General features: G+C 42.0%; 1 protein-coding gene across 1 annotated transcript in view; it reads right to left on the bottom strand.

Moving 5' to 3' along the window:
• Positions 1 to 25,283, bottom strand: part of LOC125285683 (semaphorin-6D-like) — a 90,999-nt gene extending 65,716 nt beyond the window's left edge. The window contains exons 1-2 of the mRNA XM_048230224.1: positions 25,157 to 25,283; positions 11,672 to 11,771 (exon numbers count right to left, since the gene is read on the bottom strand). The gene's annotated coding sequence lies outside the window, so the exon portion shown is untranslated. The remainder of the gene's footprint in view (positions 1 to 11,671; positions 11,772 to 25,156) is intronic.
• Between the last annotated feature and the right edge of the window lie 2,445 nt (positions 25,284 to 27,728).

The following is a 27,728-nucleotide window of genomic DNA, read 5'->3' as shown; positions in this document are numbered from 1 at the left end:
GAGCATATGTAAGTGCCTGGGAGTGTGTCTATAAGAGAGCATGTTTTTTTGTCAATACAGAGAAGCCTGACTTTCATGTGTCAAAAATCTCTCTCTCTCATCTTTGTGTGTGTGTGTGTGTGTGTGTGTGTGTGTGTGTGTGTGTGTGTGTGTGTGTGTGTGTGTGTGTGTGATCTGTGGTGACAGGAGATGGGAAAACCCAGAGAATAGTTGTCCACACACACACACACACACACACACACACACACACACACACACACATTGCTGTGTGTTATTAGCATCCCACAGGACAACCCGAGTGGGCGGCAGAGCTCTGAATGGAGTCCAGGCGACCTCAATGTATGCATTTCCCACTAACAATCCACTAGCACTTCAGAGGTGAAAAGATGAAGGGAAATATGTTCTTATTACCATTTATAAAAAAGCATCCCATCCCCAACAACTCTGATATTAAACAATTGTCTATTTTTGCATTTCCCACTTCAAAAGATGTCAAATAGACTGGCCTTTGAAAAGGCACTGACTAAACCCAAAAATATACATGTTAGGCAATGGCATTTACACATCTAAAAATATGCTCTCAATTTCCTTATTGCTCAGGAATCTGCAGAGCTGCCCAGAGAGCCAAGTAAACAGAAGGCAGGCTGATGTGATGGTTGTCTGAAATAGCAGAAAGATTGGCCGAGTGTTGACTTTGACATTTTTTCCCACAATTCCACTAGAAACGAGGGGGGCTGTGGGGGAGGGGGAACTGGGGTGACCAAAGAAATCGAGGCGATGACGCTTATCTGCAAATGGCCGGACAGGAGATTAATTGGGGTCAGCTCATCCATGCACGCAAGTTTGTGTGTATATGCATAAGTGTGTGAGTGTGTGTGTGTGTGTGTGTGTGTGTGTGTGTGTGTGTGTGTGTGTGTGTGTGTTTTTAGTGGCAGAAATTTGACCATTTTGACAAAATCCTGATAATTTATTTATTTCTTTTCCTAAACAGTGTGCTGTCTGGAGTCTGACCTCAGCTGCTTTTCGTGCAGGGTTGAGGCTGGCTCCAGGCAGGCATTTCAACGGCTCTCCCAGGCTTGGCGCCCAGTGGAGTGTTGGGAGACCTTCTGTGTGTGTGCGTGTGTGTGTGTGTGTGTGTGTGTGTGTGTGTGTGTGTGTGTGTGTGTGTGTGTGTGAGAGAGAGGGGTGTCGGCTTCTGTGCTGCTCGGCTGTAGCCCCAGCTGCAGTTCCGCTCTGGAAGTGAAAACTTGCCCATATTTAGACACACTGGGTGATCTGCTGAAGAATGTATGGGCTAGTGACTGGTTGGGGGGGGGGTACTTGCTTGGGTGCATTATTGTGTGTACACCCACGCTGCATAAGTTGCATTCATCAGTCAATTTGTGTCGAAAGAAAAAAGACAAAGCAACAGTAACAAAAAAACAGGTATGTGTGGTGCTCTACAAAGAGCTGGAACACAGTCAAAACAGATGGATTTTCAATAGATAACGGACTGACAATAGCTGGACCTTTGCAGAAAACTGCTTGGCAAAATGCACATATAGAGCCAGTCAGATTTGATATTCACTTATTTTCATACAAATGAGTTCCACCTGACAATGGCCATCATCGTGGCTTGCTATTTTCAGTGTGAAATCAGCATGAATAAATTTGACTCCTCATCTATTCAAATGTGCCTTTCAAACCATGTGTTCCTGACCTGGTTTAGCAGGGTAATGTCCTGAGATGCTTTTGGCGACAAATAACAAGAGGCACATTGTAGACCACCCTTCCTGTGTTTCTCTAGGGGATGTTTCACACAAACAGGTTAAGTAACAATTCAAATGGAAAACTGGGCCCTATTCTGTTAATGAACAAGGATCAAAACCACACACAATCAGTGGACTGTGTTTGTTGGCTGACAACAGCTGAGAACCCGTTCTGCACGACGGAGAACAGCATGTACACAGTGGTTAGCTGGCGAAAGAGACTTGGTCAGGCAGCTTTGTGAAACGGCCAATTGCTTTACCAGGAGAGATAAAAAAAACAAGAATGGAAACAAATAACATAGTCCTCCTGGGGAAGTAGCTATGTTTGTGGCTTTCTGAGATGAGAGCTATAATGTAATTAGAATAAAAGGCACAACAAGTACATTGTGTTTGTGAGTCAGCGGACTGGCGGGTATTTCTATGTCGGTGTCCATCTGTGTGTGTGTGTGTCTGTGTGTGTCTGTGTGTGTGTCTGTATGCGTGTGTGTGTCTGTGTGTTTGTAAATGGACATGTGATTATATTTAAATGCATACACGCAGTTTGAGACATCAGTGTGTGTGTGTGTGTGTGTGTGTGTGTAAATGGTTGTGTGATTATATCTAGATGCATACACGCAGCCTGAAACGTCAGTGTTTGTGCTCTCAGTATTAAGCTTTTTAAGCACACGTTCCGTCACCTAAGCGGTATGTTTACAGCAAAGTCACTCATCTTCCTTCAGTGACCCTTTCATCGGCAGCCCTGTCAGGTATTGGTGTCACTCCGTAATTAACACCGGCTTTGCGTGCATGGCAGAAAGAAAGACAGAGAGGGAGCGACTCCTTCTCTGTTGCAGGAGGTGACGCAACTGCATCAACAAACAAGAGAGGAGGCGACGCCGAGGAAAAACAGCAGCACCACAATAGCAGGCGTGTTCCCAGAATGATGGAGTGATAACAGGTGGAACACCCAGTTGTCACCTGTCAACTAAGGTGAGGCTCGGTGACAGGGCCGACCGCTCAGATGAGACATCACTAGATGGGAAGGCACTGAACAGGAAACTGGGAGACGACGCAGAGCTGGGAAGCAGAAGACAAAAGGCCTCCATTGCAAAATGAGCAGGTATGGAGAGTGCTTTCTCGGAAGACATGAAAAATGGAGGAAAGGGTTTCGAGTCACAGTGATGCTACACAATTAGGGCTGTCACTTTTGTGAAAAAATCCTGTTCGATTTTTGAGACATAAGTGTTCATTGAATCGATTGTAAAATCGATTTTTTATGTCTAAAGACGTTTCCATTTTCAACGGCAAATATAGGCCAATCCACAAACAACTAGGCATTAGGACGAACGTAAAGAGGCCGCTTGTAGACGCAAGCCAGCAATATTTCTGATGATTTATTGGCGTGAAGTTTTGTGCACAATGACAAACAGGAGTGCAACATTCTCGAAAAATAATAAGCCGAGTGGACTGCCATTACATCAGTGACAAACATTACTGCAGGCTTCACCGTAGCTGTGTCTGTATTTACAATTAGAAATGTCAAACAAATTTCGCCTACGTAGAAGTCGATTGCACAGTTTGCGTAGCCTACCGCTTTGTTCTTCTCCATAGTTTGATATACAAAAATCAAAGTACTTCCACATCGAACTCTTCAAATTATTAGGGCCTATCACTCGTCTCTCTACATGTCGCAGGGCTCTACAGTGCGCCCATTTCACTCGCACATGCAAGTAAAAATGATGCCGTCGCGAGGTGTAAAAAAAAATTTTAGGCACTGGTGCGAATGACTTCTAACCATGTCAATGTTTGTCTACAAAATACACCGCAACACCGAGAAACATTACTGGTGCAAACCATAGGATCACGTCGCGAATGCATAAAACTACACCTCCCATCAACGTTAGCAGTTTACCGGCGTTGTGACTTCGCTAGTAGTCGCTTCTATCAAATCCAAGAGCACGCAGAAAAAGCAGAAAGTTAGACTAGCCAGCCAAGATGCAAAGATTGAAGAAATTAGTTCTTCTATCCACCGAATTCATTGGATATAGGAGGAACAGGATGAGATTCTGAGAATGCAGTGAGAGAAGGAAAGGTAACCTAACATGCCTTTTTAGCCCAGTTGGCGTATTGGCTGCAATATGCAAAATATAGCTGTAGCGAACCGGCACAAAAGTAGCCTCCGTAATACTCCCATTTTATTCAAAGGTAGAACGCTACTGACAACTCAGGCTTCCACGCATGCTTGTTTGTTTACACCGAATACAAGCTGAAGTGCAAAACGAAAGTAGGCCTAACGTTTGCCTACTGCCCCCATCAATGCAGATATTTCAAATAAAAACTGAAAGTATAAAACATATACCCTTGATTAGCCTATGTTGGGTTTTGTGGAAGAGAAAATGGACTGTTTTAGTAGTAGTATTAGGCAGTATGCAGTCAGATAGGTCACCATGGGCATATTTGGTTTAGCTATAGACGGATAAACAAATAAATAAATTGGCCTACATTTGGCAGGATACTTGATATACAGGCTAAATGCAAATATGGCAATGTATTATATTATTTTACATTAAGAAAAAATGTAGGAAAATAGAACAGACTGAAAATAAAGTAGGCACTGATCTTTAAAATCCTGTTTCCTGTAGCCTAAATGTTGTCAGTCATTCTTAATATTCGCAATTGGTGCACTGGCATGTTTAACTGTTAGCTGCAGTATAATGTTAGATGTGTAAGTTAAGTACAGAACTGACTGCGGCCAAATTTTTGTCTGTGCTCCTAAATTTTTTAACTGAAAAAAAATGTTAGTGTAGAGCCCTGTGTCGCACAGGTTGATCGCGTTGTCCTCCATTTTTTGGCAAAACAAGAGCAGCACATCAGCTGATTGAAACAACTGTTTCCGGTGCGTAAAATTGGTGGGAATTTTCTTTTTAGCTTTTGCAATGTTTACTGCACTTCGGAATTCTTTTATATTCTTATATTCTTGTTTGTGAATTTTGTTACATCTATCTTTTTTATTTGTTTAATTTGTTTAAAATTAATAGTGTACATATTTGGTTAAAATCGATTCCCTATTTTAGTTTTCGAAACTTGTGTTGTTTGGTCTAATCGATTGTGCAATCGATTTTCGAACGTAAAGTGACAGCCCTATACACAATATAGCGCAAAAAGAAATTGAATTGTTGCTCTTCTCGGGGGCTGCTATTTTTCAGCCTACCGAATGACTCATAACTTTGTCTATGAGTTAAATAAATGCACAGACCAAAATACTGCAGGGGACTTAAGTGCTATGCAGTACGCACATTACACAAAAAAACATTTGATTTTTTGAGAAAAACCAATGGGTATTAAGTGCTTTGGTTTGTTTTTCGTCTTGTTCTCAATCAGCTCAGCCTAGAGAGAACAATCAGTGAAGTACAGTTCAAACCAGCACTCGCTTCGGCAGTGAGAGCAGCGATTTCATAAGCATCTTCACTTGTGCGCCCAAAAAGACACGAGGAGAGGAAGAGGAGAGAAACTACTCCACGGAGCCCTGGGGGTCCACTTTGGGTAATTAATGACATTTTAGGAGGAGGTGAGGGGTGCGTTAAGCTTCCTTCCATTAGACAAATGAGATGGCCTAAGCTTTCACATGGTGTGGGGTCGGTTGAGGCAGTAGGTGGGATTGGGGGGAGGGGGTAATGGCCCCTCAATGTCTAATTGCTTTGTTTTCATTTGCTCTCCTGATTTTTTTCCCCCCCTTTTTTTCTTTTTAAATGAACAGAATAGGTCTACTCCATTAAACAAACAACTCAAACGAGTGTCTACCTTGGCAGAGCCGAGATGAAGGAAAGAACTGGTCTGGCGAGAGGACTCAAGTTGGTGGGCTGATGCCGTCAAGTCACGGCGTGTCAGAAGTAATTCACCAGTGGCTACAGTCATTAAAGGACCCCCCACACAGACACACACACACACACACACATCCCCTCCCCCAAACCCTCCCAACCCTCTTTATCCCACATACAGGAGGAGGCTCCCGTAGAGTTGAGAAGAAGATCCCTAAGGCCTAGTCCACACGTACCAAACCGATCTTTTTTTCTTCTTAGAACCGTATCAAGAATATTTGCGTCCAAACGGATCCATCACAACACGACTCAACACGTTACTTCATATCCCAGGCCTATAGTTGGCACTGTGTCTTTACAGAAATTGACCAAATCTTGCAAACAGACAGAATAGGCTACGACAAAATGGCTAGTGCAAGGAAACCAGAATTGTTTGTGTGGACTTATAGTGAACTGTCAACTGTAGTCAACTGTAAAACTAATAAACTTAATTTTTACAATTTGTGAAGGGAGCAGTCCCGTCCTTTATTTGGCTAACGCAGGTAAAAAATAATCTCCTTTACTTTCTTTGGTTGTAGGATAGTCCACAATTCACATTAGTTTTGGTTATCACCATAAAGTGCAAAGGCTAAGTACCCAAGTTCTAGGCCATTCCGTCACCACATTTATAATATTGCTATAATACCCTTGTTAGTAACAGTCGATACTTTTGCTTGCATCAAATCGGCGATTAAGCATTTAGTGTGCATCTATAGGCTTAACATGAGTTCTAAAGCGTCTTTGTATGCTCATATCTGACTTCACTATGAATGCATTTATTTATGTTGTAAGACATGTAAAATAAATTAATGACACCGGCACTACGCACAAATTAATGCAAACTTACACCGCACTTCCCTAATAACTTAAGTTCTCTCGCGTCACTGACAGTAGCTAGAATGCATAAAAAAACACCGGGAAAAGCAGTGTTCAGTCCACCAAGTCATAAGCTTTCGGCTGCGCAGCACCAGTTGTGATATTTATCTTACGGAGTGTAATCGTAGGTAATGTCATGTATGAAAACTAGTATTGTTAGGCAATACTATAATTGTCAAGTCCAGGGCAGCTGAGGTGTGGCGATGACACCATCGTAAGATGTGCGGTTTCGCTATCCAAACGAACTCAAAAGGGCTACGGTTTCAGATTTTTCCACTCTGGGACCAGGTTTCAAAAAAGTGCGGTTTCGGGCAGTGCGTTTACAGGATTCGTTTGGACGCTCGGCCAAGACTAAGCAAAGCCTCTGCGTTTAACCCAAAAAGCGTCTCCGCGTGGACGGGCCCTAATTTTCTCATCCTTAAAGCCCAGATAAAGAACGAACTTTGAATACTGTTCAAGCTCCATCCTCCTCTGAGAGAAAAACTATTTCACAGTACAGACAAAAAAAGACCACCATTATGCGTCCACTGACAGATTTCATTAGTGAAGGCCAATTTAATAACAATATGTGAGAAACACATTTTAGTTAATTATCTAAAAAACATTTGAGTGATGAGAGGCAAGAGTTTCACATGGTAACACATAATAATGGGTGGCTTTTGTGCAAGTCCTCAGACAACCTCCATAACAAAAATCTCTGTAATTAACTTTAAAAACGTTTAAAGAAAAAATTGAAAATAGATGAAAGATCAGATATTTTACCTGCCTTTCCAAACTCAGAGGGGTCTGTGATCTTACAGGAATAACAAAAAATGGTTTAAAGTACAGCTTTCAGCTCCCTGTGACGCTGACTTGCTTTGAACTACCACTACTATTAGCAAATCTTAACACATTCCACACACATACACACACAAACACTCACACACAGACCTCAGCAATGGCAAAAAACAATCTGATGCAACACCGAAAGCCTGACACCCACAAACACCGCATTCACAACTTCAATTTTGGCAAGGTGTCAGTGTGTGTCATCCAATCCCACTAACAGCTTTGTATGAATCCACATCACCTGGTTCTGCTGATTTTAATTATCAGAATGAACCTTGGCAGCGGATGTGCACCTGGCAACGGATGATACGGTTGACAGGAGTCGCCAATATGTGGAACTGGAACTTATTTAATGCCAAGGTTCCGTTCAGTGCTTAAGTCATTATGGAAACAGTTTTGCAGTCCTAGCCAGTCATTGAGTGGGTAGTGGTGGATGCTGACCACATAAGGGGTCCATCTACAATCTGCTACTACATAAACAATCTAAGAGTTATTTGTTTGCAGAAGTTATTTCAGAGAATTGTTTTATGTCTATGACAATAATGGCCTTTCAAAAAATGGCAAAAGATACATGTCAAAAGTAAAAGTAAAGCTAGTTTCTAAAAATCTTGTGTCTATTTTGCAGGAAATAATCTCAAAACCAAGAACTTCAAGAGGCAAAAGTACCTTGCTTTTCTATCAAAACGGGTAACCCAGCAAAAGACTGCTCTCTGGATTTTTTAGCACAGCCCAACTACAAAGCACATGTTCTGGAAGCTGGCAGGACTTCAAGGCTGGCATGACATGCCAAAAAGAGAGGAATGGTGCAGAATCTGCTGCAACAGAATACAGGCCATAGGAATTACAGCCCCTATATCACTAGTCATGGCCTAAGGATGCCTAAGCACACAGGATAGGATTAATGGAGAGGCTAATCTGAGGAGGTAAAAACCCTTTTACGGATGGGGGTATTTTCATGGCATTTCTCTTACTCTCTCAGACTCAGGAAGTGAGCAGGTGTTACCCTGGCCTGTCATTTGAGTCATTATGATCCATTCACAGCAACACTTTGCAGGGTAGGGAGTTGCACATGTTCTCTGAGGTTGACTTGAGGGGAGTGGAATGCACATGGTTTGGAACAAATGCCTCAGAAATCGATGCAGCGTAAAAGGATCCTTAAATGCACCCTTTATCGTATTCAGCTTCATTCTAATGGCCTCCTTGTTATATCTAATTAAGGACCCTCATACACAGTCTACTGCTCTATTTAAATTGACTTTTCATGTACTCCTTTTTCAGACTCAACTCGCACAGACTCGCACAGTCTTCATCATTATATTGTCATGGTCTGATGTCTCAAAACTATACTTACTCCATTAGTCAACTATTAATTCAACCGGTGCACTGGTCACTTGGTATAACATTGCAGTCCATCTTTACTTAAGACATGACTGAATAATACATAGCAACTGACAATGGTCTGGCACTTTAGAATTCCCATACGCAGTGCTAGAATACAAATACACATAAAATGTGCAGCCTGAGGAGCTTTGTTATCATCTCCCTTAACATTGCCCATGACCTTTCAAATTAAAGGAAATACCTTCACATGGACGTTCTCCATCTGGCTACAGGAGGGAGGTTTACCATGCTGAATGGGGGGTTGATCCAATCCTGTCTAATCCACAGACAGTTGAAAGATACCCCTCCTCCCTCCCTCCCCGATACCCCTCCTCCCCATCCCCACCCACCCGTGCGCACAGAGGGCTCCTTCCTTCACCCGAAACCCATCCAGACCTGTCGGATTAAGTCCTCCCTGCATTTGAACCACATGGGCTTAAGAGCATCGTGGACACCAGTGCATAGCCTACATCCCATTACCCTCCCTGGCCAGATTTGAGGCCGGGATCAAATTGAGCATATGGTTTCTCGGGACATGCCCAGGCTACTGAGATGACATTGATGCACCTCCAACAAACAACCTCTCCGCCGTGTACATGACATGTGCACTGGAGCATGCATCGACTGCAGTAAGGTTTCATAATGTCAAATAAAAAAGGGCTCGGGATTACCTATGAATAATGCACTAGCATGAAGAAGACAAAGCTGGTACCTTGGAGCCGTGAAATGTTATCTAAGGGAGAAATAGGCAAGCTAAAAAAGAGTCAGTTGACAAGTGTCAGTTGACAGGAATTGGCTAGCAGTGACAACAGGGACCTTCCGATAAAGCCCCCTGCGTTTTCTGTCACATTCACCTTTCACCTCTAGATTCATGAGAAATGTCTGTGCCAATTAACAACTGACCAAACAACAGGGCTAACCAATGCACCCCGTAACCTCTATGTGTGCATCTGATTGGTCCAGTTGGTAAAGCAAGGACCCAAATCTCCTGACCGTTAAAAAGATCTTTGGGGTCATGTGAGTCCCACACAACAATCCTGCCATGTCCCCATTTACACCCCTCTATCCCACTCCCAAGGCCTGGCAATACAAAACACCAACCAGATTTAAATAAAAATGTACCCCAACAGACCTTGTATGAACCCAAACAGTAGAAAGCACAGTTAAGTGTAGACTATACTATTTTCATCACCGGAGAGGAATTGAATAACAAGCAGCAGCCTCCCTTCAGTCGAGCTGATTAAGAACGAAACACAAGCTAAAACAATTCCCTGGTCCTCAGAGTCCATGTCCGTCTGCTAGTAGCAACAGTCTACCTCAGCAATTGTATGCAAAATCTGCATCTACTCAACACACAGGCAGGCCACCTCAAATTCTTTGAAATGAGATTAGAGCTGGAACACGCTCCAGGAAACGTTTAAACAAAAAGAAAGAAAGGTTCACCTTCATCGAGCAGCCACTTTTTTCACCATTTCAGAGATTTCCATCTTCACGGGATGTTTAATTTAATACTTTTTTACAGGTTGGTGACCCCAGTGTAGACATACCTTCTGTAGTCAATCTGCGTGTGCAATGGAGCAATTAAATAAATAGCGGGGCTTTTGGGGCGGCAATGGAGCGGAAGGGCTGCACAATAAGGCAAATTGGAGGCTCTGCAAAGCTTTTCACAAAAAGGAGCCCTTTCTGAAATGAACTGTTTGCTTTTTGAAAGCACCTCTCACTCTGTCTTTCTCTCGCTCTCTCCATCTCTCTCTCCATCTCTCTCTCCATCTCTCTCTCCATCTCTCTCTCCATCTCTCTCTCTCTCCATCTCTCTCTCTCTCGAGCTGAGTTTGCGCCAGTTCTACAATAGAACAGCAGAGATCACTAAGCACACTGTACCTACGTGCCGACTCGCCGCAATGTGATTGAAGAAATAAATCAAACCTGTCATTGAGATAAATTCATCTCTCTCTCTCTCTCTCTCTCTAGGCAAGCAATGCCAAAGGAGCCACAGCGCTTGGTAACTTAAACTCAATTTCTGTGAACAGACCTGCCAGCATCGTCTTGCATCGAAACCAACCCCATTGAGGCTCATACAGAGGGTGCCTATTTTAAATGATTCAATATTTGAAGGGTTGATACAGTTTTCCTCTAACACAATCTGTCAGCTGAGTTGGCGTAAAAGAGTAGGTCCGGTAAAAGCTGACCTCATGTGTAGACAGCACAAATGTTTTAAAATAAACATGAGCCTTGAATAATTAACTGTTTCGTGTGATGCAACAAGTTATTCTTAGTTTGAAAAGTCCAAAGAGGTTTTCAGGCAGGTTTGCTATGCTCTTTACTCTTAACGAAACATCAACCCGCTTTCTCAAAAGTACTTCTCGTCACCATTTTCGTTTCGTTTCAAAGCTCCTGCTTGGGTGTTTGAGTTAAGGGGTGTGTGTGTGTGTGTGTGTGTGTGATTGTAGAAGTGACCATGTGGTTCTCCTGAGAGAAGTACTTAACTGCACTGAAATAACAATCGCCCTAGATAAGAACAAGAGCCTGAGCATATAGACATTCACACACACACACACACACGCACACACACGCACACACACATGAAAAGAAACGATTAGAAACTTTCCGCCCCCAAAAACAGGTTAGAGGTGTTCCAGGGGGTTTCAGCCTTCGGGCAGTCGGTGATAAAGAGAGACGGGTCACAGCACAAACAAAAAAGTTCACACTAGTGTGTGGACCGTGGTGGCCTGTTCTTCTTTATGCGTCCGGATTACAAAAAGCGGATAATGTACGTAGGCCAATGAAACAACCTGTTGTTACAAATGTATGTCTTTTTTTATCTGCAGTGTAATTTAAAGAGCTGTCACCATAATCTCTAACCTTATATGACACCCTGCTGACCCCTTGACAATCCCACCTTTTGGTCTATGGACCGCCTGCCCCTTCCATAAAACCTCTCTGCTTTGAACATCTCTGGTTTAGATGCTTCATGTGCATATGTTGCATCTTGGATGTCCTTACCTTAGCCTGTCAACGCTGCGAAAGCCACGAGCGGGGTGATCTTGAGTTCTTTATCCTCGCCGAAATGCAGGTCTTTGGGCATTAAACTTTGTGACAATGTCTGTGGAAAAAGTGGCATAGAACAGGAAAGAATTACAATATGTTCAGTTGTAGCACTACAGGGAAACAAAATGGATCGGAACATTGATTCAGATAAAACTGCTTGCCAGAGAGCTAGGGTACTTTGCAGTCGACCTGGTAGCTTGATTTTCTTGTCAGAAAAAAAGAAAGAACAGCTTTAGCTAATGAGGTATTTGCTTGCTTGTTTCCCTACGTCCAACAGTTGCCAGCTTTTCATTCAATTAAGGTCAAATGTTCACCATTAGCGTAAATCCAACTTACTTCTCCACTGAATAGCCCTTTTAGTAAGGAGGTCAGTAGGTCATTTCACTGACCCCTTTTAACGGCCACAACCGTTTCTTGAGGGGTAGGTTTTTATTTTGTTTAAAAACTTAAGAAAAGAGTTCAGTTCAAATAACCTGTGCAATCCCCTCTCTCCAAGTTAACATCAGGGGCCCAACAAAATGTGGAGTTCACACCATATGGAGTTCAAAGCGGGCAGCACAACCTTGTTTGAAGTTTCCAGAAGGTGTTTCACTGGGCCAAGCAGTTAGCCCCTCGCGTTGCAGGGAGGCAGACTGCCTGCCTATGACTACTTACTGATTATGTTTCTAGGGGGACTTTAATGCAGCTGTTCTGGGGAGAGGTGTGGGAGGTGGGTGGGTAGGTGGGGAAGGGGAAAAAAAGAGGAGAGGAGTGCTCACACAAACCCCCCCACACACACACACACACACACACTGCTGGACAAACTCAGCATCTGAGTCAGAGGAAATGACTCCTTCAGCTGGCCTGCCTCTGTTGAAGACAGCGGCCCCTGGAACAGAACAGTGAGGGATCAACCCCATGTGCTCTGACAGGGAGGCAGCTCAGGCCATGGGAAACGGCAGAACAGTAAATGTAGAAGAAACAGAAAAAAATATGCCTCAAACCCCTTAATGTGGACTGAAAATATCAAATGTGTGGGTTTGTGAGTTGTTGCCAAATGAAGATCACAAGAAGAGAGGCAACAAGGTCTGTGAGCAACTCTGCATCATGAAGGATGAGAGGCAGCATGTCTACATCAGTCTCCATTAAACCCTAACCTTAAAGAAATAAATCATGGTTCACAAGTGTGGTAGAGACACTATCACATATCTAAACAGAAAAAAAACAAATAGCCTAATCAATCATTGAGTTTATTCTGTTAGACGCTGCTTTCTTCTACACTGCCTGTGGGAATATTGACACGGCTGTTCTCATTGTGTCGCCTACTTTTAGAGTGAAATGATGTTCAGCTTCTTTGTCTCCCACTCTCATTGTTAAAGCATGCTGGGAGAATTCTGTGTCAATACAAATGATGTCTATCCATTAGCAGAACACATAATTTAATTATATGTCTTAGGTAAAGATGTGTCTAACTGTTTCTTGTAATTATTTACCTTGCTATACAGGATGGATGAAAAAGGAGCTGGGAAACAAATAGAAACCTAGTCCATATGGCTCAGTAGGTTTAAAAGGCATCAAAGCCATTAAATCTTCCTCTTAATAGGCAGCCATTTTAGTTGAACTTTTTACCATTGACTTCATCATAAATGGCAATTAAGGGTTAAATAAGGTCAAACACACTGGAATATATTGCTTGTGACAGAATGAGATCAATTTGAGTGGTTTCCCACATTAGGACAGGGATATAAAAAATGGCATCTTAATCCCAGATATCAATCCTCTCAGTTTAAAGTGTAAACAACAAATATTCTTCTTCCAAACTACTCTACTTCTTTGAGGCTCTGATTCAAAGGTTTTTCGTTGACACTGCATCAGCACACTAAGGAAGATAAGGAGAAAACTCATTGCTTCCAGCAATTTAAAGGTTACATAGGATTAATTGCTGTGTGCCTCTTTCAATCTTTGTTTCACATCTATTTCTATAGCTGTTCTCTGTGGTACAAAGAGCGTTTTTTTTTCTGTAAGGGTACACGTATTGCATGCATCCAATTTGAGCTCTGCACTGCTTGACTCAGTGGTCAATTCCGTCCATGTGCTAATTAAGTGTTTTGAATTTTAGTGCCCTGTCTCTCATTTCCCTTTGAGTCTGTCTTCAGAAGTTCCTCAACCAAGAAGCATTCTCGTTTTCAAAAGCTTCATCATTTTTTGCCTCACTGGATTTAGAAAAGAGGGGTATCTGTTTGAGCAGGATGGAGCAGCACCCTGCTGCCTGTAGAAGCAGTCTTGCATGTCAAACCTGAGAAATGTTTCTTTAAATATACAGAAATTTCCGCAAAGCACAAAATATCTTTCTGTAAATATATAGCAGCCTAGAGTCCATTGGGAGGCAATGTGCTGGATTTTGGTCTGTCCTGCTTTCAAGATGTGGTATTTAACATCTGTGATTTTTACCTAAGGTGCATGTCTAGGGTGAGCAGGTTAACAACCCTCACAATGGAACCATCCTAGCCTTTCTCTTGGGATCTGGTCTGATGGGTTATAAAAGACTACAGGATTGTGGCTCTGTTTCCACGACAGAGTCTTTTCCTGCTTCCTCCTGGTGAAAGCCCATATCTGTGCATCGGAGAACAGTGAGGGGTCTCGTAATTCACAATTAGCCAAGCTTCTGGAATGTTCTGATTAAGCTTGCTGCTGGCTCGTAGGTGTGCTCACTCAGGGTCAGATCTGAGCAAAGCCAAATATGTGACTAATCTCTAACATCCAAATCACATTATTATTTACCACACACACCCACCCCACACACACACACACACACAAAAGCAGACACGCACATTAACATTAGAACAGTGTATAGAACCATCACCATTACAACCATGACAAAGCCACAAAAATGAGTCTGTGCCACAAAGGAATCATGACCAATTATGGAATTGGACCATGCATACCTTTCAAGCTATTCCTCCACTACAGATGCAAAAGGCTACTCATATCACACATTATTCCAATATTTTTCAAATGTGAACGATAATTGAGATTTCAACTGAGAAATGTCTGCTTTGTTTCTCAACTGAGGATAATGGCATGTGAACAAGAGAAGAGCAGTTCAGGTTCACGCTTGGATTTCACTTCATTGAGAAGGAAATCCTCATAAAAATCTATTCTGACTGGGAGACATCCTGTGTCTCATCCTCATTAAAGAAAATAAGACCTTCCAACTGGAACAATGGACAGCCAAGAAAACAAACCGTTGCTACTCTTGCATTACAATGAGATGCTGGAACTGGCTCTGATTGCACTAATTTTATAGTAGTCTTTAGGCCTAATTCCCAGCACTGATCTAGTCTCCTGTTGCTTGATCCTGGATGATGACCGGCTAAGTCTGCCCACTTCGGACATGGACGATTAATCAACTACACATACCGAATGACCTGAGAACAAAGAAAGAGAGGGTGTCTGTGGGTGGCACCCTGATTCACCCGTAGTAAAAGCCAAAGAGGGTATCTTGTCCTCAGATAACCATAGACATCAGCAGGTGTTCCATTTAGCCCTGAGGCAGTCTGGAAACACAAAGTCTCTGTGCCGTCTGAGGTCCAGTTGAAAGGGAAAACACTCAACATTTTAAAGTGCATTTTGTTTTTGTTGTTTATCAACACTTCTGCACATGAAAGTGGCATGGTTTATGTTTGCATCTCTGGCAGATGTTATTTTTCTTTGTAAGAAGCCCAGCACAAATGTAATCTTTCCTCTGTCCACATGTTGCAAAAACACGTTCAAGATCTTTGGTTGAGGTCCTTATCCTGGGGGCCTGTCCTGGGGATTTCATGATTATATATATATATATAATACCATTGGCAGGGCTACAAAGTCCCTTTGGGGACTTGGCAAATCTGAACAGATAAGGAGAGAAAGAGAAAGAGAGAGAGAGAGAGAGAGAGAGAGAGAGAAAGAGAAGAGAGAGAGAGAGAGTAAGAAAAGGAATGTGATTGAGAATGACTGAGGGAGAGAAAGACAATGAAAGCCACTGAAAGAGCAACGGAGAATCGATTTCTCCACGCTTGATCAAGGAACCATAGTCTGTTTCAGACTACAGTGCTTTTTTGGTACCATCCTTTCTCCTGGCCCTATCCAGCACGAGATAATGAACTATATATCCCCCCACTTTTCTGATCTTGTCCCAGCTCGGTGAGCCCACCATCTGACACAGGCGGGAGCCCTGGCCTGAGATTAAAGCTGCCTCTCTCTCCCTCTGCTGCCAAACTCACCTTGCTTTACCCCTGCCACCTAATGACCTTACCACAGCCAGGGAAAGCCCAAGTGCTCAGTTTATCTGGTTGTTCTAGCAAAGGGCATCAATTCATCAACTCTAGCTTCAACGGTAGACGGATTGCAATTGTGCTATGAGGATTGGTATGTAAAGGTCATCATCAGAGCAACAGTAAAGCAATGTTTTTTTTTTCCTGAAAAGACACTGTTTACAACTGATTTGGGCCTAAGAGGAAAGACACAACAAATACTTAATAGTGTTCTTTCAGTCACTTCAATAAACTCCATATCACATAGTTTATACAATGTGGTTTAACACACATGGATTAATTATTCCCACTGTCTTTGTATTTCTGGTATGTGTCCATGTGTCCATGTCCATTAACCGTTATGATACCTGATTGGAACAGCAAGTGGCAATGACAAGTTCCCATATCTTTAATGAGGGCAAGGAGGCACGCTATCAAAGATATCTTCAAATTGACACCTTAGGGAGGAAGACTTGTTTTTAACATTCCATCCAGGAACAAAATCCTCCCGATTCTTATTTTAGTGCCACCTCTGTGACCTCCTAAGATGGTCGGGGTCGGAGGAAAGTGACAGGCTGTTCATCTCACCTCAGTGCAGGAGGCACAGCTCAATCAAACCACACTGACACCGACTTAGCCCCAGAGGATATATCTCAGATACTGGCGACATTTAATACAGTTCAGCTTTACAAGCTGGAAACGAGGGGAGAGGGGCACTCAGATGTAGTGGTCAGCAGACAAGGTGTGTGTCGGTCTGTCTTGGGCTTTCATATGTTAAGGATTGTTGTCATAGAGAGAATAAGATACACATACGTGCAGAGGGATTTCAACAAAATGTATAATGCTGTTATATTTTTGTGTCCCAATTCTTCTGTGCGTCATCGAATCTTTGCCAAAACTAAAAGAAAACTAGATTCCAAGCACTGCCAAAACCATCACATGCATACAAAGCACAGGCATAGATTCAGTGTGAAAATAAATGAGATGTCTCTAAAGTGAGACGTTCTCAAGAGGAAAATCATCTCACTCCCTGGGCGCTCTCTCTCTCTCTCTCTCTCTCTCTCTCTCTCTCTCTCTCTTTCTCTTTCTCTCTCTCTTTCTCTCTCTCTTTCTCTCTCTTTCTCTCTCTCTTTCTCTCTCTCTTTCTCTCTCTCTCTCTCTCTCTCTCTCTCTCTCTCTCTCTCTCTCTCTCTCTCTCTCTCTCTCTCTCTCCCCTGCCTCATATCTCATCCCGTCTCTCGGGGGCTGTGTGCATACATCAGATCTGATCGGTAATAGTTGGGCCTTCAGGGAGCAATCTTGCAGGCAGATGATCACACAGATAGGGGCCATTAGAACTCCACACCAGCACAGCGCCAGAATGACTGATGCCCGCCATCAGCAGGCCTCCACGATGAATGACCTCAGACAGACCCAGGGGCAAGAGAGGCTGAGATTGAAGCCGGACCTTCCACCAAAGACAATGCCTGCCCTCATCTCTCTCTCCACACCAGACAAGACACCATCTTTATTCACAGTACCGCTCACTCACTGCTTTAATATAAAAGTTAATGAAACTAGGTTCAAACACCAACAACAGCACAACATGTGGAGATGTTGCTTTCTGAAACAATTTATGGACTTGTGATGTGTTGGCTAATCCAGATCATACATTATGAATCAATCGAAAGGCACAGTGTGTGGCTGTGGCAGAGGGAGGGACGAGGGACACACACACACACACACACACACACAGCTGAGTGAATTGCAATTTTTCTGGCAATTCTCAACACTTCCCGCAGACATCTGTTCATTGAGCTAGGCCGCCTTTTCTCTTTTGAGTGACTGTTGTCCTGAATTCCCTAAAATATCTTTGCATACATTCACATTTATAACCAGTGCATATTTAAAATGTCTCTTACTTCCTTCCCTACTCTTTATGTATGCTTTACTTCCTGTAAGGACTGTGGTTTTGAGTGAATACCAACTGCCTACAACAACATGTTTGTTTGGAAGCTGTGGCAAGCTTCTGTGGAGGTTCTCAAAGATCCTCTGACCCTTGTCACCCATCTCACGCCAACAGGGTTAAAAATAGCCCCACCGGGCTATTAGGAACATGAATGTGACTTATTCCCCCCGCCCCCCTCAGATTAGAATACAAACCAGATGTTTGGGTCAGGTCTGTAACAAAGACCAAAACCTACTTTCTCTTCACTAGTCATTTCATTGCCTTTGTTCATACCTGTGCTTATAGCTCGTTGGCTTAACCAGCATGTGGTACCACATCTTGGGGTAGAGTATGGATAAAGTGCAATAGTTCTGCTTTGAACACTGGTTCGTTTGCTTCTGCAGCAAACATATTCCAGTTTCAGAAAGTGATCCATAATACAAGGTTTACATTTTCAAAAACATGTTGCTATTCAGTCACATACAAAAAACATGTTGCCATTCAGTCACATACAAAAAACACAGGTTTTACCAGTCTAGAGACTAAAAGTATTTGTGCATGGGAGTACAAAACAGACAGTGAATGCTTGTATGTGGTTGTATGTATGTGGTTGGACATACTGTTTGAAAATCTGTTTACATGGATGAATTCCTCTGTACATTTTTTGCCAGAATTACCAGTGTTCTTTTTCATTCTCTCATTCGTCTTTCCTCCTCTTCTCCTTCTTCCCCTAGTTGTTCCCTCCCTCGCTCTGTTCTCTGCGGAGCACGCTCAGTTAGTAAGTTCAGGACTCTCTGGAATTCTGTGGGATCTCTCGGCCAACGTGCTGACCCCCACCATCTCTCACTGCTCCTACTCAAACATTCCTCACACACTTGGAACGCTTCGTTCCGACGCAGTTGCCCTGCAAAGGCACTTTCAGCCCCTCAGCTAGAAAATCAGCAAATAGGCGGAAAAGAAAAACATATGTGGAAATGAGCCAATGAGCCATTAAAAATACAAGGAAGACCAGAACGTCGCCCATGCTAATACAAAGCTGTGAACAGTGCAGCTGTTGTGCTAGCAGTTGGCAGCAATGTAAACTAAAGTAATTACAACCACAGATAGGATTATTTTAACACTGTTCAAGGAAATGCCTCCTTTCCTCCGTGGAATGTGGTCCACTTTTTTGACATTGATTGTTTGGTACAACTTCCTCTTTGCATTACATCTGTCAACTTTACTAAGCTGCATGGATCAGTGGGCCACAAGTGGCATGGGGGGGTAGTATGTATTGTATGCATGGACTCTAAACCAACATCTACCCTGGTCAACTTTTTAGCAACTATCTAGGGCATTTTGTATCATTTTTATGTTGGTTTTGTCTTTTATTAAGAGCCTCATCTCAGCCAAAAAAATATATTATTCATGCTCCAAACAAGTATACACAATACACAATAAGTTATGAACCTAATATGTCTTCTTTTTCTTTCCAAAACTGTGCAGCCTTGCATCCTCTAAGCTGTTTATTTGCCAACAACAAATCAATAGAGCAGGAAGAGATACACTATCATTAAGTGAATGAGAGGCTGTTTGGCAGGAAATCTCAAGTTCATGAAAGCCAGTGTTGCCCTTGTAGAGTTTGGCAGGACTGTTGTGTCAGTTTGGCCTGAAGAGTCTTAAGGGAAAAAGTGGATATGGAGACTCTACAGTAGCCTGAGGCGTTGTGTTAAGATGTTAATCTTTTGTCCAAAATGTTTTCATTACATATTACTGACACTGTAACAGACATATTTAGCTTAGGCACTTTTTGCTATTATATAAAGTCATGCTACTACATGTCTAGTCTCGCTAGTCTTTTGAGTTGATTTAACAGTGGGAATCTTTAACAGTCTCCTGATGTATGCCAAGTTATGTTGCAGACACAACACTTCCATCTTCTTATTGATCTATCTGAGAACTGCTTTAAAACTCAATAATAATTTTGACACTAGGCAACAACTGGAAGTTCATTTTAATTAATGTTTATTGACTTGAGGTTTTAAGAAACTATGAGTTCTAGTTCATATGGCTTGAGATAAAAAAGTTGATTTCCAAACCAAATGTCCTCCGTTGTCACAATGGTGCAGTCTATACATGGACCATTCAGAACTGACCTGTTTCATCATCACTCCACATCTTGCAGTCTCCATGGAGGTTCTGGACTAAATTTTTTCCAGTGACACCTAGTATCCCCAAAGGACTTTGTAGTCATCTGACACTATTAATGGATTGCACTTTCACTGTGTACAGGAGAAAATGGTTGGGATTTAAGGATTAACGGATGACAGAAGTTTCAAGGGCTTGTTGCTCACAACCTAAATGGACACAACCTGTAGCTATCCTAGTTTATGATCGCCCACTATACCTGTCAGACTGTGCCATATTTGTCACCCAGCTCCAGCTAATCGGGAGATACCCCCCATGGTAATGGATCTGAGGATGAAATACGAAGCCCAGACATTTAACTGACAGGCAATTGTTCATCGTTTTGTCTTAAAGGTGCTGTTGGTGAGGATTTCATATTACAATATGACAGTGTTTCCCCTACAATGTATTCATCAACGGCGCAGCGCCGCTCCTGGAATTCAAGCGCCACTGCAAAAAAAGTTACCTAATTATTATTTTTTTTTTTTTTTAAAACACGCAAGTGAACTTCAGGAACAGCTGCCGTTCGTTCAGATTTGATGTCAACAAATAATAGTAGGCTAATGTTGAAGGCGCAATCAGGGATTCCACAGGAGATCATGCTTGTTTGTGTTTATGTTTAAGTTTATTAGCAGAAGCAATTTTGTGCAAAAAAACGTAGCCTACATTATGTTAACCAAGGAACCAAATTAAACACGCCAGCGAGGTAGCTCGCCCCTACCTTCAGTAACCTATTCCCAGATAAATTCCACGCATTGTTTCGTTTTTGTTTGTGATACAGGCAATGCTTTCAAGCCCTAAAATACCTAGGCTGTGAAACTACGGTCTAGCTAGCCTATTGGTGGGTTTAACTGAATTTGAGTAATAGGATACGCAACCATTTACATCTGGAGATAGTTTATAATTCCTGTAGAGGAATAAAATTATAGAATTTATAATTCCTGTAGAGTAATAAAATTATAGAAATGATACAAGACACTATAATCCAAGATTCTTCGAGTTTTTGAGCATTTATTTTACCAAATGACATGGAAAACATAATTCATTTCATCCACATATTCTTATGCACCATGTAACAACAACGCTTAGGCTACAACAACGCTACTAAGTTAGCTTAAAACCGTGGAGAATCAAGCAAGCCCCACGGGTCAAGTCCACGGCCTTAAAGTGACAGGCACTCAATTCGACTTGCATAGCACCAATACAGTGTAATGACATGAAGAGAAGTCTATATAGTTTATACAGTGCTGTGCTGAAATTGACTAAAGGGAGGAATAAAAAAACATATTTTGCCTTTTGTCTTAATTAAAAAAAAAAATAAGACATAAATTATTTTTGAATGTATCATGTATCGTAAATAATTACAGTGGCCTACAGTGTACAGTTGTACAGTGGCTAATTACTAATAATGTAAATGTCAAATTCCCTCTGCACGCTATAGGACAGCGGCAGCGCTTATGAGTCCCATCGTTTCCCACCAGCCGGAGCTAGTTGGCTAGTTCAAACGTTTGCCAACTTAATAAAAGCTTAACTCGTGTCACACTGTTCGCCAACAGCAACATCCATCTTATTTGTTTTCAAGTAGGCTAGCAGGGAATTCTAGCCAAACCGTTGCATCTCTGCCATCAATCATTATGTTAAGCCCACCTAACGACTCTACACGATTTCATTGGCCTGATTAAGGGCCCGTCCACACGGAGACGCTTTTTAGGTTAAACGCAGAGGTTTTGCTTCGTCTTGGCCGAGCGTCCAAACGAATCCTGTAAACGCACTGCCCGAAACCGCACTTTTTCTGAAACCTGTCCCAGAGTGGAGAAATCTGAAACCGTAAATTTTGAATTTGTTTAGACAGCTTAAACCGCACATCCTGCTTTGCGTGATCGATGATGTCATCACCTCAGCTGCCCTGGACTTGCAATTATAGTATTGCCTAACAATACTAGTTTTCATACATGACATTACCTACGATTACACTCCGTAAGATAAATATCACAACTGGTGCTGCGCAGCGCTGATAGCTTGGTGGACTGAACACTGTTTTTCCCATTTTTTTTAATGCATTCTAGCTACTGTCAGTGACGCGAGAGAACTTAAGTTATTAGGAAAGTGCAGTGTAAGTTCAGGCTACATTAATTTGTGCGTAGTGCCAGTGTCATTCATTTATTTTACATGTCTTACAACATATATACATGCATTCACAGTCGCGTGAAATCAGATATAAGCATACAAAGACGCTTAGAACTCACATTAAGCCGATGGTAGCACACTGATTGCAAATGTGCGATTTGATTTGATGCAGGCAACGTATTGTTACTAACGAAGGTATAGCAATATTATAAATGTGGCAACAGAATAGCCTAGAACTTGGGTAAGCCTTGCGTTTAGTGATCGCCAAAACTAATGTGAATCACGGACTACAACCAAAGTAAAGGTGATTAGTAAAGTTAAAAGGAAGGGACTGCACCCTTCACAAACCGTGAAAAATAAAATTTATTAGTTTTACAGTTGACTACAGTTGACAGTTCACCATCAGTCCACAACAATTCCAACAATTCTGGTTTCCTTGCACTAGCCATTTTGTCATAGCTTATTCTGTCTGTTTGTAAAGCACAAACTTTGGTCAATTTCTGTAAAGAAACAGTGCCACCTATAGGCCTGGGGTATGAAGTAACGTGTTGAGTCATGTTGAGATGGATCCGTTTGGACGCAAATATTCTTGATGCGGTTTCAGGGAACACGGAGGAAAAAAAGATCGGTTTCGTCCGTGTGGACTAGCCCTAAGTTTCGATTTCAGGAGCGCACAAGCCAACGGAGAGTTGCTAGACTAGCCCTGGCTAGGGGCGCGTCTAGATTTCTAGGCTAACGATCAACAGCACCGCTGCTGGAAAAATTTCTAGGGGAAACACTGTATGACCATTTGAAATGGGTCGCTGTCAGTGTGTAAATAATATTAAAGAAGGTGTGGCATTATGCACTGTATTTGTATCAGGCCTCTGTGCACCAATGTAACTCACAAATGACAATGTTACATAAAAAAGAACAAAGTACGCAAAATACATTGACGGATTTGTTTTGCATCATGGTATTTCGACAACATGTAAAGCTTTGCCAAAAGGATGAAGAAAAGACTTGACAGGTGGCAGTGACAGCTGATCAAACAGTGACCCACCATCATTTAATAACCAAGCGGCACTACAGTGAAGTCAAAAAATCAGGCAGCTCAGACATATTGTAGGCTACAGTTGTCTCACCCAAGGTGTATGGATGGCAGTGAAACTACCATATAGGGTTGAAACTTAGGGTTGAAACTTAGGGTAGAGATGGCAAAGCCACTCACCTTTTTTACTCCGTGTCTCTTATCACAACTATTGAATTTCCCCTCAGGGATCAATAAAGTATCTATCTATCTATCTATCTATCTATCTATCTATATATGTATATATATATATATTGCAGCTTCACAAAGGATGACATAAAATGTATTTATGCAAAGTAACAAATTAAACAGTGACGAATGGCTTTTGTCACACTTCTGCGCGCCCTGGATAAATGAAACGCCGCAGGACAGTATTCGGCATAAAATGCTCTGTTCGCACTCCCAGTAGCCATCTACGAGAGTAATTGAAGCCATTGTTTTCTCCAGCCTCTTACAGATGGCCAGACGCTCAACATTAAATCGCCTTTAAATCCGCCCTTTGATTGCGAACTGCGCATTGAGGCAAAAGATTAAGACAAAGGCGAGTCCCGGGATAGCGATTTTTGAGGAAATAATGGGGATCCCAGTCACTTCGGTGTAAGTGGTTTAGCTTTGTTCTAGCCATTCGCTCAGATAACATTGGGTCTGATGATCAATAAAGAACACCCAAGCCGGGACTTTAAGACAATTTCTTGAGAAAACTTTATTTAAGGAAAATGTCAAACTCATCTGACATAAAAGTCTAAAAGCAATATAAAACAACAGCAGGGGCCCTGTCCGTGTTGTTCATGACGCAAAATAAGAGTGATATCATAAAAACTAGCCGTCCGTAGCTGAAATCCTCTTCACAGATTAATCAAACGGGGCTGGGCTTTAGACTAGGCCTACTTCATTTAAAGTCATGATATGCGTGGTAGGCGTAGAATAAATCATGAGGTGTTCATTTTTCTCAGTTTCTTGTTGTGTCTAAATTATTGTCACTGACACATGCAGGCTACGGCATGTGGTTGGTAGGGGGACACATTGAGACAGCTGATGTTGGTCAGAGGCAATGGTAGATTAGGCTATTTAGCCTACACTTGAAATGAATATAATGACATGTTTAACACAACACAACACAACACTTTTCTCCTCACTGTAATCGATTGCAGAATATTTAACATTGTCCTCATTTGACGGCCGCACAGAAGCACACACCTTAAAAGGTGGCAGATGAATTGCATTGTATGAAACCGATAAGATCACAGCGGGTTCAGAAACACACGCGCAATTCACAACACAACATTTTGGAACTGCCTTCATCCACGACTGCTTGGGTGAAACATACGAAGTTTTTTCCGTACAAAAGAGCATAAAAAGCTTTGCGTAAACAGAAGTTGTCTTCTGAACATGTCCTTTTGTTTTAGAAATCGCGGTGCGAGGACTAATCATTTGACTGAAAATTGGTCAAGAAACAATGCCCTAAAATGCTGTATGCATGCAGACCATGGAAGGTGGTGAGCTGATGAATATGATTGTCTTTACATGTAACGTCCTCGAAACCTCTTGCAGGTGTACATTTCTCCGTACTGCAGTTTTTGTCAAATGTCAAACCTATTTTCACGTGTCAAGTCGTTGACTGATACCTCAAAGCTAGTGCCGCAATAGCCACAGTGGTGGTCCGACTTTTGCTGTGTTGGAGCACATTGCACTCAGTCAGAACTTCTCTATGGAATAGAAGGCAATTCGGAAGCAGAGCTCCACTTCCACACAGCAGTAACATTTAAAATACAGAGGCAATGTTGACCACCATTTAACAATAACTTCTTGGGAAGCAACGCGGCACAATGCAATACAATACCATTTTTGAGCGGCCAACCGATGCTGTTGTCCAGTCTTACCTTGTCTCCTGGTTTTGTGTGAAGAAAAACGTTTTAGAAGAATTTGTAATCCGGTTGTCCCGATGCGGAGAGGTGTGACAAGAGGGTTATCCGTTGTTTTGTCGGGTAAATGTTTATCTTCTGTTTATCTACACCCCACAACACACCAGTGGGCAGCTGAAGTTCGAATTGACTGCATCTGTGGGCTTGGAGCTCTTCCACCGAAGACACGCCCTCGTCCTTTGGATGAGTAAATCGTCCGGCCAATTAGGGGCCGCAGGGTGGTCACTTACGGATGGTTTCTCCCACCCATATCCAATAATAGTGGAACTGTACGTTACAGTTACCTTTAAACAGTAACAATTTTCTCAACTGAAAACTGATTGAAAAACCTTCTAGGCTACTCGACTAGTTCATTTTCAGCGCACTGCCTTTTAGTAAGTTCACCTACCAAATGAAGCTTATGGCTATCAGCAAAATGTATGCCTATTGCTTTTCTACAGTTTTATTTGTATATATTACACATCCAGACTTTGTAAATACAACCAATCAGCTTTCAAAAAAACCTTACATTTTCATTTCAGAACGATTAGCCTAGGTTAAGATCAGGCTACATGTCTGAATCAGTCTTTCTCCATTGTCTTGGTGGCTTATGCTTATTCACATCTGTCTGTGTGACCATTAGGAAGGAAACGAAGTGACTTGTGAACTCAGGAAGAAGCCAGACTATGGGTCACACACCCTCAGTAAAGTCCTAATCTGTAAAGACAACAGAGGGGGCTGTGGGAGAGGATGTCACAAGGGCTTTAAAACTGTGCATATTTCAGCCTATTTCGTCCTTGGGTGGGGAACACTTGACATCTATTTTTTTCCCTTTTTTGTTTGTTTTGCCGCCTTGTTTTTTTTTTTTTTTTTTTTTTTAAATGGGCAGGTTCAGAAGTTCACCAGAAGTCTAACATAAACAAGGCGGGTGGCCAAACTGTCTCTTTTTGAGGGACACTGATTGTTTCAGTCTGAAGTGAAGCGAGATAAAGATTCACACTTTGACCCATAGCTTTGTAACAACACAGACAAATGTGATCTTCAAAGACACAGGAGTCATTTTTTTCTTCACCTCAAAGGCATTATATAAGTCAGGCAATCTGTGGCTGCCTACTCGTATCTTCAGCTTGGACCGTCCACAGGAAAAATATTCTGAAACAGCAATACAGGTGAACAGGGCAAAATATGTGAAACTATTATACTGGTATAATAATTTTCAAGTTCAGTTAAATTCAACAGGATATTATGTGATGAACTTTGTATAGATTTTTTTATGACAAAACAGGCAGAGACAAGAATACTGACCATCATCACATTTAAGAAGTGACAGTCAGTGATAACAATATAACAACAGGGAAAAGTTGTCTCTGAGTTATTTCAGTTCCATTCCATTGAATTATTTCAGGTTATTGCTAGGGCAGCTATTTAAGTGTTTTTAGTACAACATAAAAGTCACAATTCAATTTGTTGTCTAATGTCCCAGACTCTTGCTTAATTTCTTTCAGTTAATGTTTTGTGAAAACACCGCTAAATGAAACCTCACATCCCAAGGTAAGTGTTCCTCTGACTTCATTTGCTTTGCCTTGTGTTCAGTAAAAGCTATGCATCCAGATTACTTAGTACTAACCCCAGGGTAATCATAGCATTTTGGCAGCATATTATGCTTCCTACCAGGTGTTCTGTGAATGGAGGAAAGACGGAGTGTTAGACGTGACAGATGGCTTCAGATAGACACAACTGCATTGTTTTACACAGTTTTTCTTGATGTGTTGGTGTAGTAATCCAAACAATATACCCAATTTATGTAGTGATGTCATGACAAAGAAGGTCACAATCACAATCATTTCATATTATGTTTATCATTGTACATTAAATGTTGAGGATTCAGGGTTGTTTATTCTGCAATAAGATGACACTGTACTGTTTGTTCTCCTGAATCTTTGCTTTCCATATTAATCTGTCATGTAACATGGTATGGCGTTTCAGTCAACCTGCTGGTTTGGAATCCTGCAGACCCGAGTTTGAAGCCGGGTGTGGTGACTCCTCTCTCCCTTCGCTACACCCACACAGAATCATACATAATATGCAAACACCTACTGCTCATACACATCTGTACATGCCACCATACATCCACTTACAATTTACATAAACAGGCTTAGAAAATTGACTTGTTGAGAGGTTCTCTTTTGCATGAGACGACATCATGCATGGCCATGGAGCATAGTTATGATCCATCACTTTAAAAGAGCTTTTGTCCTTATTTTTCTTTTGAGTGGGACTGTGGAAGGCCTCTCCAAGGACAGTACTTGTTGGTTTCTGAGCACATGCAAGATATCTAAAGCGGTTTCATCAGGTCACCTAAAGGGTGTGTGTACTGTCACTTTTAAGCAAGCAATGATACACAGTGAGAATAGGGAGAAGTGGCAGTATCCAGTAGCTTCAGCCACAAGGCCGTGAAATAATATGTCTCTCTCTCTCTCTCTCTCTCTCTCTCTCTCTCTCTCTCCTGTTGGATGCTTTACATAGAGAGAGGGGAAAATGAAATGAGTCC

The sequence above is a fragment of the Alosa alosa genome, chromosome 20, assembly GCF_017589495.1.
Source record: "Alosa alosa isolate M-15738 ecotype Scorff River chromosome 20, AALO_Geno_1.1, whole genome shotgun sequence".
NCBI classification, from domain to species: Eukaryota; Metazoa; Chordata; class Actinopteri; order Clupeiformes; family Clupeidae; genus Alosa; species Alosa alosa.
This window is presented reverse-complemented; position numbering and strand designations above follow the sequence as displayed.